The sequence below is a fragment of the Eptatretus burgeri genome, chromosome 17 (genome assembly GCF_056783735.1).
Source record: "Eptatretus burgeri isolate ZD-2024b chromosome 17, Ebu_testis_v1, whole genome shotgun sequence".
Taxonomy (NCBI): domain Eukaryota; kingdom Metazoa; phylum Chordata; class Myxini; order Myxiniformes; family Myxinidae; genus Eptatretus; species Eptatretus burgeri.
Window position 1 is genome coordinate 47,671,812 of NC_140977.1, and position 19,287 is coordinate 47,691,098.

At 48.2% G+C, this 19,287-nt stretch overlaps 2 protein-coding genes across 2 annotated transcripts in view; one reads left to right on the forward strand and one right to left on the reverse strand.

The window, feature by feature from the left end:
* Positions 1 to 19,287, forward strand: part of LOC147010009 (uncharacterized) — a 187,754-nt gene that overhangs the window by 107,469 nt on the left and 60,998 nt on the right. The window lies entirely within an intron of this gene.
* LOC147010011 (uncharacterized) overlaps positions 1 to 19,287 on the reverse strand; it is a 77,658-nt gene that overhangs the window by 45,301 nt on the left and 13,070 nt on the right. The gene's annotated exons all lie outside the window — the stretch shown is intronic.

Here is a 19,287-nt window from a genome sequence, read left to right on the forward strand (position 1 = left end):
ACGCAACCCTGGTCGCCTCTTACGACACACAGGGATATGGTATACTTATTCTAACCGGGGCATACACCAGGCCCAGTACAAATGTTACTCAATTCGCCGACCTCGGAAGGATGGCAGGCTGAGTCAACCCCCTGGTCTTTTCGACTTGGTTTATATGTGTATATATATATATATATATATATATATATATATAAATTCAGTGTCCCAACGGGGCTTGAACTCAGGACCTTTTGGGTCCCAAGCCACTGCCCTAACCACTGCACCAACACCAGGCTTTCATTCCTCTTTATTCCAAAGGTGGGAAAAACTCCCTCAATGTTCAATCCCATTCTTTCCTCCAGGCCTTCAAAAGAGCTGTTCACCACCACCTCTTATCATCCCCCATCCAAATCCTCGATCTTTTCTACCCCCATTAATCCACCCCAACATCACCCCCTTCAAATTCCCTGCTTTCCTTCCTGAAAGTCCCTGTAATGTCCATCTTGTGTACCCTATGTTCCCCACCCTATCGCTCTCCCTTCCACAGATCTCATGTCTCTGTTCCCCACTGTTTTGTCCTTCCCACTCCCACGCCTCCTGTCTTATGCCCCCCCCCCCTTGCTGTGCGTTGTGTGTGAGCTCTCATACGAGCCTCGACAAGGTTCACAAAAAAAAATTTTTTAAAAGAAAAACGGCATGGACTATATTTAAGGAGACTTCAACATGGGCTTTCCTTGAGGGATGAGACTCGTACTGCGGCTGCCCCCCCCCCTCCCGTGTACCTCCCATGGCAATGAAACTCCTCGAGGTGGCAATTATTCTTACTATTAAGGATACTTGTCTTAGCTTACATTTTCAACTTTTGTTGGATTTAACGAAGACAACAGAACACGTGTGTATAAACTGTATATTTGTATTTTATTGTGTAAATATGGAGAAGGAGGGAGCATAACCTTGCTTAAAGTAAATACACTTACTCATAATAATCGCTAATTTCTTTAAATTTTCAGATTTCACTCCATATTTAGACACTTGTTTAGTCCACGAGCTCAAATTCTTAAATCCGAAGACAGATTTTGACAAGCCGGTAGGCGACATGGCTGCTCGCTCCAGATGGAAAGCTGGCCGACGCGACTAGCCGATATTCATGTACATGGTATCAATCAATTTAGCACAACAAATATGATTATCACTACCCTCTTAAGGATTCGTCACTCCTTAGGTGTCATTTCCCTGGTTTCTGTCTATGCTCCGACTGAGGCGAGTGACCTCACCGTGAAGGACACATTCTACGCAACGCTTGAGTCTGTGGTTGATCAGTGCCCCAGACGAGCTACACTTCTAGTCTTGGGGGATTTCAATGCATCGACTGGAACTGATAGGGATGGTTATGAGACATGTGTTGGTCCCCATGGGTCAGGAACTATGAACCAGAATAGCACTAAGTTCCTTGACTTAGCAAGAAGTCATGGACTTAGGGTGGCTGGTTCATGGTTTTAGCACCCACAAGCTCATCGATGGACTTGGTATTCCAACGCTGCCAGTGTGACAAAGGAGATTGAGCATGTCCTCGTTGACGGTCGCTGGAGGATGATCCAGAACTGCAGGGTCTACCGGAGTGCTCAGTTCCTCAATACTGACCACCGGCTTGTTGTTGCAACTCTAAAGCTGCACTTTAAATCCTGGAGAATGGTACCATCCCAGCCAAGGCTGGAGGTTGGCAAGCTCAATGATGAGAGAGTAGCTGAGGAGTTTGCGAACAGGCTGAGTGGACATTTGGGGTGTCTGGATGCCTTGAGGGGTCCTGAAGAGTTGTGAAGTGCCTTCAAGAGCACCATCCTTGATGTTGCCGGTGGATGTCTTGGAACTCACCGTCGGGCAAAGAAGAATTTGGCTCGAGGGACACTGGATACCATTGACCAGAGTCGCAGGGCCAGGCTGAATGGCAAAGCTGAGCTGTTCAGGGAGCTGAGGCGTAAAACTCTACGTGCACTAAGGGTGGACAAGGAGGCCTATGTGCGAGGAATCTGTGGGGTGGGGGGGGGGTAGAGCATCACCTGTGGTCAAGTGATTCTCGTCCTGCTTACAGGGGAATTCGCGCATTGCGTTCATCCAAGCCCATCCCTCGGAGCACTGCAGTGAGAACAGAGAGTGGTAGGCTCTTGACAGAGGAGTCTGAAGTGAAGGTCCGCTGGGCCGGTTACTTTGAGTGGTTGTACCAGGCTGATTCCCAAGCTGTCGAGTTGGACGTCAAGGGTGTTACAATCCCTGTTGATGACCCTCCAATCAACTGTGGTCCACCTTTGCTTGTGGAAACACGGGCTGCGGTGAACCGGTTGAAACGGGGTAAAGCTCCAGGGATCTGTGGCATCCATGCTGAACTTCTCAAGGCTGGTGGAAATGCTGCACTCGTGTCGTTGCATGCAGTTTTGTGCTCTGCTTGGAACACAGGCATCATCCCAACTGATTGGAAGAGGGGCCTTGTTGTCCCTCTCTGGAAAGGGAAGGGTGATCGCCAAGACTGCAACAACGACCGAGGGGTGACGCTGCTCTCAGTGCCGGGCAAGGTCTTTGCTCGGATAATTATTGGTAGTTTTCGCCACCATCTGCTTGAGCACCAGCGCAGGAGCAATCAGGCTTTACACCAAAGATCTCAACGATTGACCGAATCCTTGCTCTTCGTGTCCTCACCGAACGCAGACGAGAGTTTCGGCAGGGGCTCCTTGCAGCCTATGTTGATCTCTGTAAAGCGTTCGATTCAGTGAATCGGGATGCCCTCTGGAGGATTCTTGGTCTTCGTGGGGTGCCACCAAAACTGGTCGATCTGATGTCTGCACTCTACTCTGGTACTGAGAGTGCTGTGAAGTGTGGTGTACCATCTCTGACTTATTTCCAGTTGTTACTGGAGTTCGTCAGGGGTGTGTACTGGCCCCCACACTTTTCAGCACTTGTATGGACTGGATAAAGGGGAGGAAGTCGGAAAGATCAAGCTGCGGTGCATCGTTTGGGAATGTCAAGATCTCAGACCTTGATTTCGCAGATGATGCAGTCATCTTTGCGGAGACTTTAGATATCCTTTTGGGGGCCCTCGAGGTGCTGAATGAGGAGTCGGAGCCGCTGGGATTACGGGTTTCTTGGGTCAAAACTAAGATCCAGGCTTTCAATGACATCTTGGATGCTGCTGTCCTGTCTGTGTCTGTTTGTGGTGAGGATGTTGAGGTCGTGGAGAGATTCACTTACCTTGGCAGTGATATTCATGCTCTGGTGGCTGTTAGTCAGAGGCCAATAGACGTCTGGGTCGAGCCTGGGGAGTCATGGATTCACTGGATCATGGGGTGTGGCGCTGCAGATACCTGTGCGGGAGGACGAAAGTCCGAGTATTCGGGTCCATGGTGCTTCCAGTCTTGCTCTATGGATGCGAGACTTGGACTCTGACCAAGGATCTGAGACGGAGACTTAATTCCTTTGGTACCAGGTCTCTTCGGAGAATCCTTGGCTATCGCTGGTCATATTTTGTCTCCAAAGAGAGGTTGCTGAGAGAGACTCGGATGAGATTTGTTACCTGCATGGTCTGTGAGCGTCGGTTGCGGCTGTATGGACATGTCGCTCGTTTTCCTGACGCTGATCCTGCTCACCAGATTCTCTCAGCGAGGGAGTCTCGTGAATGGAGGAGGCCAATGGGCTGATCACGTGCTTCGTGGTTGTAGCAGGTTGACCAGCATCTCAAGGAGATGGGGATGGGCCTGGCATCTGCCTGGGGGAAGGCCAGATGGAGGCCCCTGGAGTAACGGCGGAAAGTGGACGCAGTGACGTGCTGTTCTGGCTCCCATACCTAACCTGGCAGCCCTCTTAGTTTGCGCCCAGAAACCCGCCTTGTGAGATTTCAGGCATGTTTCCAAAGAGACTCTAACAAATGGACTCTAACAAAAAGAGACTCCAACCACATGTTCTCAAGACCTAGTTCTTGTAAGGATGGCAGTACAGATATTGCTTTGACTTGTTCATCCGTGTCATTAGCCTTAATGATAATGGACTTTCTACCATCCATCGTTGCATCCCTGGCGTGTGCAAATATTTGAGTGTCAGCTTCTTCATGACAACATGGAGACACAGCATCCAGTGACTTGCTTGTGTTGCCAATGGCATCTTCTCCTTTTGTGACAATGACTGTGCTTGTCGTCTGTGCTTCACACATCTTTTCCGCAAGGAAGTGAAACAGCTCAGTCTTGTTGCTGTCATCTCGAAGAAAGCTTCTCCAGTTACTTGGGATCTTACTGGTTCCTGTCACTCTTCTTCTGATTCCTTGCTCCCTTTTCGACCTTGCCTCAGACTTCAGACTTTACTTCTTGTACACATCAAACACTACGTCCACCCTCTTGTACCTGGCACCATATGATTCCACCTTCGGGATGATGTCTTCTCAGTCTCCAGGGGATTGTCTTCTTCATATATTTGAAGTGCGTGGAGGTAGGGCATTGATAAGTGCTGAGCCATCAATGATGACTGCATCTCCCCTTGGTTCTCTGTCTGGGATGTTCACTTGCACTTCAAGAATTTCAGACAGCTGTGACTTCAAAATTTTTGAAGTTTTTTTTTCTTCAAAATTTGGATTTTCAAATGGCCAATCGGGCAGATTTGATCAGAAAGCCCTGCAGAACAGAAATGCCAAATTTGATGCTCGTTTCATAATTTGCACGATTTTTCTACTATCTACTGCACTATGATGAGTAACCCATTGATAATCTTCAAAAGGGGTGTTTGCATTTACCCAAATACCCAGATTTGGCCTGCTCGGTTTCATGGTTTTGGAGTTATGGAGGAGATTCACTGATGCGCGCGTGCGCACACACACACACACACACACACACACACACACACACATGGGTTCTATTATTATTATTATTATTATTATAGACTATTGGTATGTCAGGTTAGTTCAGGTATGGGAGCATGCCAGAGCAGCGTATTGCTGCGTCCACTTTCCGCCGGTACTCTTGGGGCCTCCGTCTGGTCATTCCAGGCAGATGCCTGGCCCATCCAAAATCTCCTCGAGAGGCTGATCATCCTGCTGCAACCATGAGGTACATGGTCGGCACACTGGCCTCCACTCACGAGGCGCTTTCGCTGAGAGAATCTGGGGAGCAGGATCACCATCCGGAAAACGAGTCACATGTCCATACAGCCGTAGACCAAGACCGGAAGCACCAAGGAACTGAAGACTTGGACTTTCATCCTCCTACACAGGTGCCAGCAGCGCCACACCCCATGATCCAGTGAATCCATGACTCCCCAACCCCGACCCAGACGTCTATTGACCTCTGGTTCACAGCCAGCAGAGACATGAATATCACTGCCAAGGTAAGTGAATGTCAACGTGACCTCAACATCCTCACCTCACACAGGTACAGACAGGATAGCAGCATCCAATATGACATTGAAAACCTGGATCTTAGTTTTGACCCAGGAAACCCGTAATCCCAGCAGCTCCGATTCCTCATTCAGCATGTCGAGGGTCCCAGGAGGATATCCAAAGTCTCCACAAAGATGACTGCATCATCTGTGAAATCAAGGTCAGAGATCTTGACATTCCCAAATGATGCATCACAGGTTGATCTTTCCGACATCCTCCTCAGAATCCAGTCCATACAAGCGCTGAAAAGTGTGGGGGTCAGTACACACCCCTGACGAACTCCAGTAATCACTGTCAGGGACGGTATCACAGCACTTTCAGTACCAGAGTATAGTTCAGACATCAGATTGATCAGTTTTGGTGGCACCCCACGAAGACCAAGAATCCTCCAGAGGGCATCCCAATTCACTGAATCAAACACTTTACAGAGATCAACATCGGCTGCAAGCAGCCCCTGCCAAAACTCTCATCTGTGTTTGGTGAGGACCTGAAGAGCAAGGATACGGTCAATCGTTGAGATCTTTGGTGTAAAGCCTGACTGCTCTGGACGCTGGTACTCAAGCAGATGGTGCCGAACCTGATCAAGAATTATCCGAGGAAAGACCTGGCCCGGCACTGAGAGCAGTGTCACCACTTGGTAATTGTTGCATTCCTGATGATCACCCTTCCCTTTCCACAGGGACAACAAGGCCCCTCTTCCAGTCAGTTGGGATGATGCCTGTTGCAGGCAGAGCACAGAACTGCATGCACCAACATGAGTACAGCATTTCCACCAGCCTTGAGAAGTTCAGCATGGATGCCACAGATCCCTGGAGCTTTACCCCATTTCAACTGGTTCGCCGCAGCCTGTTTTTCCACAAACGAAGGTGGATCACAGTTGATTGGAGGGTCAGCAATAGGAATTGTAACACCTATGACATCCAACTCGACAGCTGGTGGATCAGCCTGGTACAGACGTTCAAAGTAACCGACCCAGCGGGCCTTCACTTCAGACTCCTTTGTCAAGAGCCGACCACCCTCCGCTCTAAATGCAGTGCAACGAGGGATGGGCTTGGATGAATGCAATGTGCAAATTCCTCTGTAAGCAGGACGAGAATCACTTGACCACAGGTGATGCTCTAGCCTCTTGCAGATTCCTTGCACATATATAGTCTGGCAGCCATTGGCTAAAGTGTGTTTTGGAGTACATACACAATTTTATTGCAGATTCTGGTAACATAGACTATACTTAACTCAAATCTGAGTGATGCCACTTTGTCACGCTTGAGCAATTTTTTTTAGGAGCAAAATTCAAAATGGCTGCCATCAAAACCGTTTTTTGCCCGTAACTCGGCCAAAAATCGAGATATGAACCCGATTTCAGTGACAGACAGAACCTACGAGAAAGATTGGCCACATGTATTGACCCTCTACAACCAGAGAATCACCCGGATGGGCTTGTGAATATTGTAACTGGAAGAACGAGTCCAAAAATTGTCAACGCTGACATTTCTGTTGGCATAGGAGTCAAGCAGATGAAGGAGTATGAGGAGCAATGGCCAGACAGCTTCAACAAGCCGCTCAGCAAACAAGTAGTCACGATGGCAGTGTCCCGAAAGCAGATAAAGTTCGGACAAACACCTGTATATGACACGGGGCTCATATATTCAAGAGTGTTGGGCCTTCAGGCAGTGAGGGACATCAACCTGAAAGATATCCTGAAGTTTAAGCTCGCCCCAGTACCGCCTTCTATGTTTGAAGATTATGGTGACATGCGAATCACAAAATCGAAAGCAGTCTTGAAGCAGAAATTGCAGGTAGTGTCTGACAGAATGTTTCCAGCTGATGGAGCAATCATTGTAGATGGTTGTGCTATGCTGTGGGTGATTCAATGGCCATCGAAAGGAACAGTGGAGTACTATGTGCAGAATCTTCTTTCTTATTTGAGAGATAAGCTGAAGATATGTGATACGTATTTGGTCTTTGACCGGTTTTATGACAACAGCATCAAGAAAGTCACGCGAACCACTCGTGCAAACAAAGATGCCAGTCGACGACACCAGCTGAATCTGACGACGCCACTCCCTGCACAAAAGATCGTTTTGACAGTGACAGAGAACAAAGTCCAGTGAATAAATATCATTTGCAGCTCCATCAAAGACCATCCTGAAGCATTTTCTACCAACACAAAGCTCATATTAACTGGACCTAACCCAATACCTATGGAAATTGCAGAATACCAAGTAGTAGAGAGGCCTGACCTAAGAACCACTCACGAAGAAGCCGATGTTATTATGGTACAACAAATGGTCCTTCTCGCCTCATCAGGAGTTCCGAGTATCCGGGTAATTTCAGACGACACAGATGTATTCATATTGCTGTTGCATTTTTACCAACTGAAGGAACTGGCATGCAACCTTGTGATGGCTGGTACAAGTCGTGACAGATAGTCTGTTGACATCAAGGCGATAGTGCAGAAGCATGCACATATTGTCACCCAAGTTCTGGCAGCACATGTGGTGTCTGGATGTGACACAGTTGTCTTCCTGTGGGGTATCGGAAAAGGCACAATTGTGAAACACCTCAAAGATGGTCGTCAATTAAATTATCTTGGTGATCTTGATGCAGAACTACCAGATGTCATAGCTGAAGCAACTGCCTTCTTTGCTGCTTGCTATGGATCCCAGGAAACAGAAGACATGTCAGCTATTTAATTTAATGTCTGGTCTTCAAAGATGGCCAACAAGAAGCTGACATCAGCACCAGAGTTAAAAACTCTACCACGAACCACTGTGGCTTTCATCCAACACGTTCTCAGGGCGCACTTGCAGGCAGCAATATCAGGTCAGGTCAGGTATGGGAGCATGTGCCAGAACAGCGCGTCGCTGCGTCCACTTTCCGCCGGTACTCCAGGGGCCTCCGTCTGGCCATCCCCCAGGCAGATGCCAGGCCCATCCCCATCTCCTTGAGATGATGGTCAACCTGCTGCAACCATGAGGCACGTGGTCGGCCCACTGGCCTCCTCCACTCATGAGACTCCCTCGCTGAGAGAATCTGGTGAGCAGGATCAGCGTCAGGAAAACGAGCCACATCTCCATACAGCCGCAGCTGACACTCACGGACCATGCAGGTAACAAATCTCATCCGAGTCTCTCTCAGCAACCGCTCGTTGGACACAAAATCCGACCAGCGATAGCCAAGGATTCTCCGAAGAGACCTGGTACCAAAGGAATTAAGTCTCCGTCTCAGATCCTTGGTCAAAGTCCAAGTCTCGCACCCATAGAGCAAGACTGGAAGTACCAAGGACCTGAAGACTCGGACTTTCGTCCTCCCGCACAGGTACCGGCAGCGCCACACCCCATGATCCAGTGAATCCATTACTCCCCAGGCCCGACCCAGACGTCTATTGACCTCCGGCTCACAACCTGCGGAGACATGAATATCACTGCCAAGGTAAGTGAATCTATCCACGACCTCAACATCCTCACCAGAAACAGACACAGACAGGACAGCAGCATCCAAGATGTCACCGAAAGCCTGGATCTTAGTTTTGACCCAAGAAATCCGTAATCCCAACGGCTCCGACTCCTCATTCAGCACCTCGAGGGCCCCCAAGAGGATGTCTAAAGTCTCCGCAAAGATGACTGCATCATCTGCAAAATCAAGGTCCGAGATATTGACATTGCCAAACGATGCACCGCAACTTGATCTCTCCGACATCCTCCCAAAAATCCAGTCCATACAAATGCTGAAAAGTGTGGGGGCAAGTACACATCCCTGACGAACTCCAGTAACAACTGGAAATATGTCAGAGATGGTACCACCACACTTCACAGCACTCTCAGTACCAGAGTAGAGTTCAGACATCAGATCGATCAGTTTCGGTGGCACCCCACGAAGACCAAGAATCGGAGGACATCCTGATTCACTGAATCGAACGCTTTACAGAGATCAACATAGGCTGCAAGCAGCCCCTGCCGAAACTCTCGTCTGCGTTCGGTAAGGACACGAAGTGCAAGGATACGGTCAATCGTTGACCTCTTTGGTGTAAAGCCTGACTGCTCTGGACGCTGGTGCTCAAGCAGATGGTGGCGAACCCTATCAAGAATTATCCGAGCAAAGACCTTGCCCGGCACTGAGAGCAGCGTCACCCCTCGGTAGTTGTTGCAGTCTTGGCGATCACCCTTCCCTTTCCAGAGAGGGACAACAAGGCCCCTCTTCCAGTCAGTTGGGATGATGCCTGTGTTTCAGGCAGAGCACAAAACTGCATGCAACGACACGAGTGCAGCATTTCCACCAGCCTTGAGAAGTTCAGCATGGATGCCACAGATCCCTGGAGCTTTGCCCCGTTTCAACTGGTTCACCGCAGCTCGTGTTTCCACAAGCGATGGTGGACCACAGTTGATTCGAGGGTCAGCAACAGGGATTGTAACACCCTTGACGTCCAACTCGACAGTTGGGGGATCAGCCTGGTACAACCGCTCAAAGTAACCGGCCCAGCGGGCCTTCACTTCAGACTCCTCTGTCAAGAGCCTACCACTCTCTGCTCGAACTGCAGTGCTCCAAGGGATGGGCTTGGATGAACGTAATGCGCGAATTCCCCTGTAAGCGGGACGAGAATCACCTGTCCACAGGTGATGCTCTACCCCCTCACAGATTCCTCGCACATAGGCCTCCTTGTCCACCCTCAGTGCATGTACCGTTTTACGCCTCAGCTCCCTGAACAGCTCAGCTCTGCCATTCAGCCTGGCCCTGCGACTCTGGACAATGGTATCCAGTGTCCCTTGAGAGACAAAATTCTTCTTTGCCCTGCGGTGAACTCCAAGGCATCCACCGGCAACATCAAGGACGGTGGTCTTGAAGGTGCTCCACAACTCTTCAGGACCCCCCAAAGCACCCAGACCCCCAAGTGTCCACTCAGCCTGTTGGCAAACTCCTCAGCTACTCTCTCATCCCTGAGCTTGGCAACATCCAGCCTAGGCTGGGATGGTACCATTCTCCAGGATTTAAGGTGCAGCTTTAGAGTTGCTACAACAAGCCTGTGGTCAGTATTGAGGAACTGAGCACTCCGGTAGACCCTGCAGTTCTGGATCATCCTCCAACGACCGTCAATGAGGACATGGTCAATCTCATTTGCCACACCGCCAGCGTTGGAATACCAAGTCCAGCGATGAGCTTGCGGGCGCTGAAACCATGAACCAGCCACCCTAAGTCCATGCAGCCTATGCAGCAATATGGTGGGCTGCATTAGATCCAGACTCACCATTGATCGATCCAACGAGTCATATATGGTCACATGAAGAAGTGTCGAGCATGTTGCTCCCTGTGTCTCTGCCTCCGGATGTCATCAGAGCTCCTGATAATGTTCTCCAGATGATCAGGTGTGGGTGCAGCTCAGTGCGACCCTGTGCAACGAATAGATGTAGTTGCTCTGCCAACAGGCTCTCCTGTTCATTGTTCTGTGGCTGCCATGGTATGGAGGAATGTCAGAACGACCAAACAAAGTCTGTATCAGCAAGCGAAGCTGTGGAACTTGAGTGAACACGAGTTATTTGATTTATGCAGCTGTCTTGAATGTGAGATCGAATGAAAGAAAGATTAAGTGCAACCAATCAGTGTATTCATATTTGATAGCATAGTTGATAGCATGAAAAGTTGATCCTTTTTGGATTTGAATTTGTGTAAAATTTGTGTAAACCTTGCATATTACGTTTATTTGGTGATGTGTTAATAAAATTAATTATAGTTTGTAGTTACTTAATCATTGTATTCCTCAACTGTACTGTTGGAAATAAAGATATAAAATACAATATACTGTTACAATACAATACAATACAATATACTGTTTACCACTTAAATCAGGTTCATATAGATTTTGGGCATCGTTATGGCTGAAAATAGTTCGGTCGATATTTTTTCAGTCAAAATATTATATCTGAATAGAAAAATTGCAATATAGGCTATTATGAGTTGTATGGTTTATTTAAACATATCAGTGTATTCCTTGACCCCCAAAACATAGGGTTTGCCACTGAAATCGGGTTCATATCTCGATTTTTGGCCGAGTTACGGCCAAAAAACGGTTTTGATGGCGGCCATTTTGAATTTTGCTCCTAAAAAAAATTGCTCATGCGTGACAAAGTGGCATCACTCGGATTTGAGTTTAGTATAGTCTATGTTACCAGAATCTGCAATAAAATTGTGTATGTACTCCAAAACACACAGAGGGTAAAATTCCAGTTCTGCATCCAGACTAATCGGCCTTGTCCACCCAAAGCGCACATACAGTTTTATGCCTCAGCTCCCTGAACAGCTCAGCTCTGCCATTCTGCCTGGCCCTGCGACTGGTCATTTGTATCCAGTACCCCTTGAGAGACAAATTTCTTCGTCCTACGGTGACTTCCAAGACATCCACCAGCAACATCAAGGACGGTGGTCTTGAAGGCACTCCACAACTCTTCACGATTCCCCAAAGCACCCAGACCCCCCAAATCCCCACTCAGCCTTTTCTCAAACTCATCAGCTACCCTCTCATCCTTGAGCTTGCCAATATCCAGCCTAAAGGCCCGGTCCCACCTTGACGTTTTAGCCAACGTATGCCGATTTTTGAATTTTTTTTTCTAAAACGCTGGCACACGTTGAATACGTTATGGGTAAGTTTTGATAACATTGAGAGCACGCTGAAAAACACTGCCATACGTCATTGTACGTTGGCTTTAAACGTTGTACTTTTTGGTTGTCCTCAATTTTTTTCATGCTTGAAATTTCACGACGTATGCCAGCGTATGACTCACACATTCCGCTACGCTGGCCACAAGTTGTATGCACGGTCTCCGATCGTTGACAGACGTCAACACATGCTACTTGTAAGTTAATCATAAGTTGAGACACGCCGAGGTAATGTTTAGCGTACCCGAAACTTATTTCTAACCTATGATTAACGTGTTGTTGGCACGTTACGCGATCGTTGCCACACATCGACAGACGTTACTTTTAAGTTAATCATAGGCTGAAAGACGTCGGTATAATGGATCGTCCTTGCGTCAGCGTTCACGGCCACGGCCAGGACACTTATTTGCAGCATTCTTCAAACTTTTCTTCGGCATGACGAGGATGTTCACACTTCGATGTCTCGCTTGGCTATGATTCCAATTGTCCATCGGCAGCGTCTATTTAAAATAGTCGACTTTGAGCGTTTTAACACGTTCAGAAGAAACGCTTCAAATTTCCAAACCCCAGCATCAAAAAACAAAGGCGAGTGACAGCAATTTAAATCGTTCATTGTAAACAATGAAAATAGCTGAGTGGTACCGTTTAAAAGTCGTTGAGTGTAAAAAAAATCCAATTGTTGAGCGCAAGCGTCTACTTTCAATAGTGGAGATGCAGCCATTTAAATCGTTGAGTGGCAGCCTATGAATAGCAAACCCTACGTCACCGGCAAAGATAAACTGCCGCACGATATGGATAAGTTAGGCTATCGTTGGGCATAGTTTGTGAACGCCGGCTTCACGATAATTATTCGTTGGTATATCGTATCTATAAGTAATCAAAGCGCTCTATGCACATTATTAGTTCATTGTGCATTTGTCCAACCCATTATGAATACACCTAAATCGTAAAAACAAGCTATAGCTCATTGTTGAAAAAGCCCCATAAAAAATTAGCCGCGAAGAGCTTCGAACAATGGTGAAAAGATGTCTCCTACCCGTGGACACGCGGACGCAAGGACGATCCATCATAACCCACACCCTCCCCCTCACACTCACCTACTACTGCCAACATGAACAAACTACCACTAATACTGATACTGATACTGTTACTGCTGACATGGACATCGACTCAAAAAGGACTCGAAAACACTGTTGGATTCCCCTTTTATGAGCAGCATTTTTATATACCAATTCCCAAAACCGCTGGGAACACGTCTTTATATGGCAGTTGTAAGCTAGAAACATTAATTTTTTTTTTTTTGTCGACTGGAAGACATCATTAGAATACGTCGATGTGTGTTGGGACTACGTAAAGAATTGGTTCAAAGCACGTCAAACACAAGTTCGAAATAAGTTTCGCGTAAAAAAAGACATTACCGCGACGTGTTTCGACTTATGAGTAGCTTATAAGTAGCCTTTGTGGACGTGTGTAAGCGTCCGCATATCGTGTGTAAAACTCATCCCCATCGCATGCGGAACGTGTGTCATACGCCGAGTACGTCGTAAAATATTGAACATGTTTAAAATTTCTTGACATACTCTACTTACTACGACGTATGATAGCGTACTTTAGCGTTCTACTCACGTATACCAAACTTACTCATACCGTATTTGACGTACCCCAACGTTTTAGACACATTTTTCTTAGGTCGGCATACGCTGGCAAGATCGCCAAGGTGTGACCGCGATGTTGACACTTCCATTTCTACGGCAGTTATGATTCGAATCGTTGTGCGTCAGCCTTTTAATAGGCTACGTCACGACATCGTCGGCGATGCGTGCAACATTCGTTGGTATAAGTTATCTATAACACAACGAAACGTTCTGTGTCCGTTACCAATGCGTTATACATAAGACCAAGTCGCTATGAATACGTCCGAATCTTTAAAAAAAAAACATCAAAAGTTCAACGTGAGCCAGCGTTTTACATACATTTTAATACGTTGCCATCGCTGGCTAAAACGTCAAGGTGTGACCGGGCCTTAAGCTGGGATGGTACCATTCTCCTGGATTTGAGCTGCAACAACAAACCTGTGGTAGGTATTGAGAAACTGAGCCCCCCTGTAGACCTTGCAGTTCTAGATCATCCTCCAGTGACCACCAGCAAGCACATGGTCAATCTCCTTTGCCATACCACCAGCGTTGGAATACCAAGTCCAGTGATGAGCTTGTTGGCGCTGAAAGCATGAACCAGCCTCCCTAAGTCCGTGACTATTTGCAGTCAAGGAACATGGTGCTATTCTGCTTCACAGTTCCATACCCATGGGGACCAACACACGTCTCATAACCACCCTATCAGTTCCAGTCGATGCATTGAAATCCCCCAAGAATAGAACAGTATCTCGCTTGGGGAACTGATCAACCACAGACTCGAGCATGGCATAGAATGCATCCTTCACGGTGAGATCACTTGCCTCAGTTGGAGCATATATAGACCAGGGAAACGACACCTAGGAGGGACGAATCCTTAGTCTCATAATATGCTCGTTGACCAGTGTTACCTCAATTATCATTGGAGTCAGCTTTTTGGGCACAGCCACAGCAACTTCTTGGGCATGGTAACCATCAGAGCAATCAGACCAGTAGTAGGTGTAACCACCCACCATGATCTTGCCACTATCCAGTCTCCGAATCTCAGAGAGTGCTGCAATACCTATGTTCAAGCACTTGAGCTCACATGATAACAGAGACAGATAATCATCCTCCCTTAGGGATAGGACATTCCAGGCACCCACCCAAAGGGACTGCCTCAGGTTAACCCAAGGAGACCACTGTCTGGTGGACAACACCTCAGCACCACTCCGCCATACACCACTACAATCTGACCCTGGAGGTTTACCCCGTGGTTTTCCTCATTTCCTCAAGGAATGGGGGCCCTGAAGGTTTTGCTCCAATCCCATCATCCGGTGAGCTGCCCTGCAAAGGGCAGGAGCACAGGAGGTACTCCCATGGAGTGGGTTTTCAGATTTCCTGACTTTTGTGGAATGAAGTGTTTCATGGTGGCCAGAGTGCAAATCCTGCCACCAACCTCATGAAAAAAACAAGAAACCGAATTGCAGGAATTCGCCCGCAGACAGTTGGACACGAGATATGGATGGCCTTGGGTCACAAGGAGCTCCTCTGCCCTTTGACAGGTTTTGTTCTTTATCCTGCTGGGTTTCCATATCCATACACCCTCCTCACCAGAAAATCTGGTGGGGGAGACGATTTTAGTCACCGACAACCTGACCATGAAACAGGTTAGTACAGGTTTACATGGTACCTGCAGCAAATCACAGATCTAATGGTGGCTTGACCTGACACTTGGTATGCCTCATCTATTTTGCACCCGTTGCCCTCTATTCACGTTCCTGCAATAATATCTTGCTAGCATGCAAAATCAAGGCAATGGTTCAGTAATTTGGACATTCTCTTGAATCCCCTTTCTTTGGCAAAGGGTCAGGTCAGGTATGGGAGCATGTGCCAGAACAGCGCGTCGCTGCGTCCACTTTCCACCAGTACTCCAGGGGCCTCAGTCTGGCCTTCCCCCAGGCAGAAGCCAGGCCCATCCCCATCTCCTTGAGATGATGGTCAACCTGCTGCAACCACGATGCACGTGGTCGGCCCATTGGCCTCCTCCACTCACAGGACTCCCTTGCTGAGAGAATCTGGTGAGCAGGATCAGCGTCAGGAAAACGAGCCACATGTCCATACAGCCGCAACTGACGCTCACGGATCATACAGGTAACAAATCTCATCCGAGTCTCTCTCAGCAACCGCTCGTTGGACACAAAATCTGACCAGTGATAGCCAAGGATTCTCCGAAGAGACCTGGTACCAAAGGAATTAAGTCTCCGTCTCAGATCCCTGGTCAGAGTCCAAGTCTCGCATCCATAGAGCAAGACTGGAAGCACTAAGGACCCGAAGACTCGGACTTTTGTCCTCCCGCACAGGTACCGACAGCACCACACCCCATGATCCAGTGAATTCCTGACTCCCCAGGCCAGACCCAAACGTCTATTGACCTCTGACTCACAGCCAGCAGAGACATGAATATCACTGCCAAGGTAAGTGAATCTCTCCACGACCTCAACATCCTCACCACAAACAGACACAGACAGGACAGCAGCATTCAAGATGTCATTGAAAGCCTGGAGCTTAATTTTGACCCAAGAAACCCATAACCCCAGCGGCTCCGACTCCTCATTCAGCACCTCGAGGGCCCCCAAAAGGATATCTAAAGCCTCCGCAAAGATGACTGCATCATCTGGCCTGACTGCAAATCAAAGTCCGAGATCTTGACATTCCCAAACGATGCACCATAGCTTGATCTTTCCGACATCCTCCCAAAAATCCAGTCCATACAAGTGCTGAAAACCCCTGACAAACTCCTGTAACAACTGGAAATAAGTCAGAGATGGTACCACCACACTTCACAGCACTCTCAATAACAGAGTAGAGTTCAGACATCAGATCAATCAGTTTTGGTGGCACCCCACGAAGACCAAGAATCCTCCAGAGGGCATCCCGATTCACTGAATCGAACGCTTTACAGAGATCAACACAGGATGCAAGCAGCCCCTGCCGAAACTCTCGTCTGCATTCGGTGAGGACACGAAGAGCAAGGATACGGTCAATCGTTGACCTCTTTGATGTAAAGCCTGAATGCTCTGGACGCTGGTGCTCAAGCAGATGGTGGCGAACCCTATCAAGAATTATGCGAGCAAAGACCTTGCCCATCACTGAGAGCAGCGTCACCCCTCGGTAGTTGTTGCAGTCTTGGCGATCACCCTTCCCTTTCCAGAGAGGGACAACAAGGCCCCTCTTCCAGTCAGTTGGGATGATGCCTGTGTTCCAGGCAGAGCACAAAACTGCATGCAATGACACGAGTGCAGCATTTCCACCAGCCTTGAGAAGTTCAGCATGGATGCCACAGATCCCTGGAGCTTTACCCCGTTTCAACCGGTTCACCGCAGCCCGTGTTTCCACAAATGAAGGTGGATCACAGTTGATTGGAGGGTCAGCAACAGGGATTGTAACACCCTTGACGTCCAACTTGAAACCTGGGGGATCAGCCTGGAACAACCGCTCAAAGTAACCGGCCCAGCGGGCCTTCACTTCAGACTCCTCTGTCAAGAGCCTTCCACTCTGCTCTAACTGCAGTGCTCCGAGGGATGGGCTTGGATGAACACAATGCGCGAATTCCCCTGTAAGTGGGACGAAAATCACCTGTCTACAGGTGATGCTCTACCCCCTCACAGATTCCTGGCACATCGGCCTCCTTGTCCACCCTTAGTGCACGTACAGTTTTACCCCTCAGCTCCCTGAACAGCTCAGCTTTGCCATTCAGCCTGGCCCTGCGACTCTGGTCAATGGTATCCAGTGTCCCTTGAGAGACAAAATTCTTCTTTGCCCTGCGGTGAGTTCCAAGACATCCACCGGCAACATCAAGGACGGTGGTCTTGAAGGCACTCCACAACTCTTCAGGACCCCTCAAGGCATCCAGACACCCCAAATGTCCACTCAGCCTGTTCGCAAACTCCTCAGCTACTCTCTCATCATTGAGCTTGCCAACATCCAGCCTAGGCTGGGATGATATCATTCTCCAGGATTTAAGGTGCAGCTTTAGAGTTGCAACAACAAGCCGGTGGTCAGTATTGAGGAACTGAGCACTCCGGGAGACCCTGCAGTTCTGGATCATCCTCCAGCGACTGTCAACGAGGACATGGTCAATCTCCTTTGCCACACCGCCAGCGTTGGAATACCAAGTCCAGCGTGAGCTTGTGGGTGCTGAAACCATGAACCCACCACCCTAAGTCCAGGACTTCTTGCAAAGTCAAGGAACTTAGTGCTATTCTGGTTCACAGTTCCTGACCCATGGGGACCAACACATGTCTCAGAACCATCCCTATCAGTTCCAGTGGATGCATTGAAATCCCCCAAGACTAGAAGTGTATCTCGTCTGGGGCACTGATTAACTACAGACTCGAGCGTGGCGTAGAATGTGTCCTTCACGGTGAGGTCACTCGCCTCAGTCGGAGCATAGACAGAGACCAGGGAAATGACACCGAAGGAGTGACGAATCCTTAATCTCATCATTCACTCGTTGACCGGTGTTACCTCAATTATCATTGGGGTCAGCTTATTGGATACAGCTACAGCAATCCTTGAGTATGGTAACCATCAGAGCGACCAGACCAATAGTAGGTGTAACCACCTGCCATGATCTCGCCGCAATCCGGTCTCCGAACCTCACAGAGTGCTACAATACCGATGTCCAAACGCTTGAGCTCAGATAATAACAGAGACAGGTGATCATCCTCTCTTAGGGATAGGACCTTCCAGGCACCCACCCGAAGGGACCGCCTCAGGTTAACCCAAGGAGACCGCCGTCTGGTGGACGACACCTCAGCACCACTCCGACACACTCTCCCACAATCTGACCCAGGGATGTTACCCCGTGGTTTCCCTCCTTTCATCAAAGATTGGGGGTCCCGAAGGCTTTGCCCCAATCCCGTCATCCGGTGAGCTGCCCTGCGAAGGGAAGCTGCACAGGAGGTACTCCCACGGAGTGGGTTTTCAGATTTTTTTTTCGTTTTTGCATTTTGCGGCATGAAGGGTTTTACGGTCGCCAGAGTGCAAATCCTGCCACCAACCTCCTAATAAAAAGTAACCCAACTGCATGAGGACGTCCGCAGACACAGTTGGGCACTAAATATGGATGGCCGACAGGTTTTGTTTTTAATCCTGCTGGGTGTCCATATCCAAACACCCTCCTCACCAGAAAACCTGGTGAGGGAGACGGTTTAGTCACCGACAACCCGACCATGGAACAGGTTAGTACAGGTTTACATGTTACCTGTAGCAGATCACAGATCTAACCTGACCTGACACACGGTCAGTATGTATAAAAGCAAAAGTATGTATAATAACTGATTCAACCTTTTTGGGACATGCAATCCTGCTCCAAATGTATGTACAGATTGCATCCTCCCCAACTACCTAAAATAGTTGCGCTTTTCCATTTGTCAGCTCTTTCAGGGCTCTATTTACATCACATTCTATTAATGTAGGTTTTTTCTCATATCTCTTTCTTCCTGGCTGAAAATGTCCCACAACCCCTCAAGTGTATCAGTGCATGTTATGTTGTTTGGGGTTTTTGTTCAGGTACATTGTATGCAGCAAATTATTTCCTTGTATTTCACTTTAAATCATTGACATCCCATAATC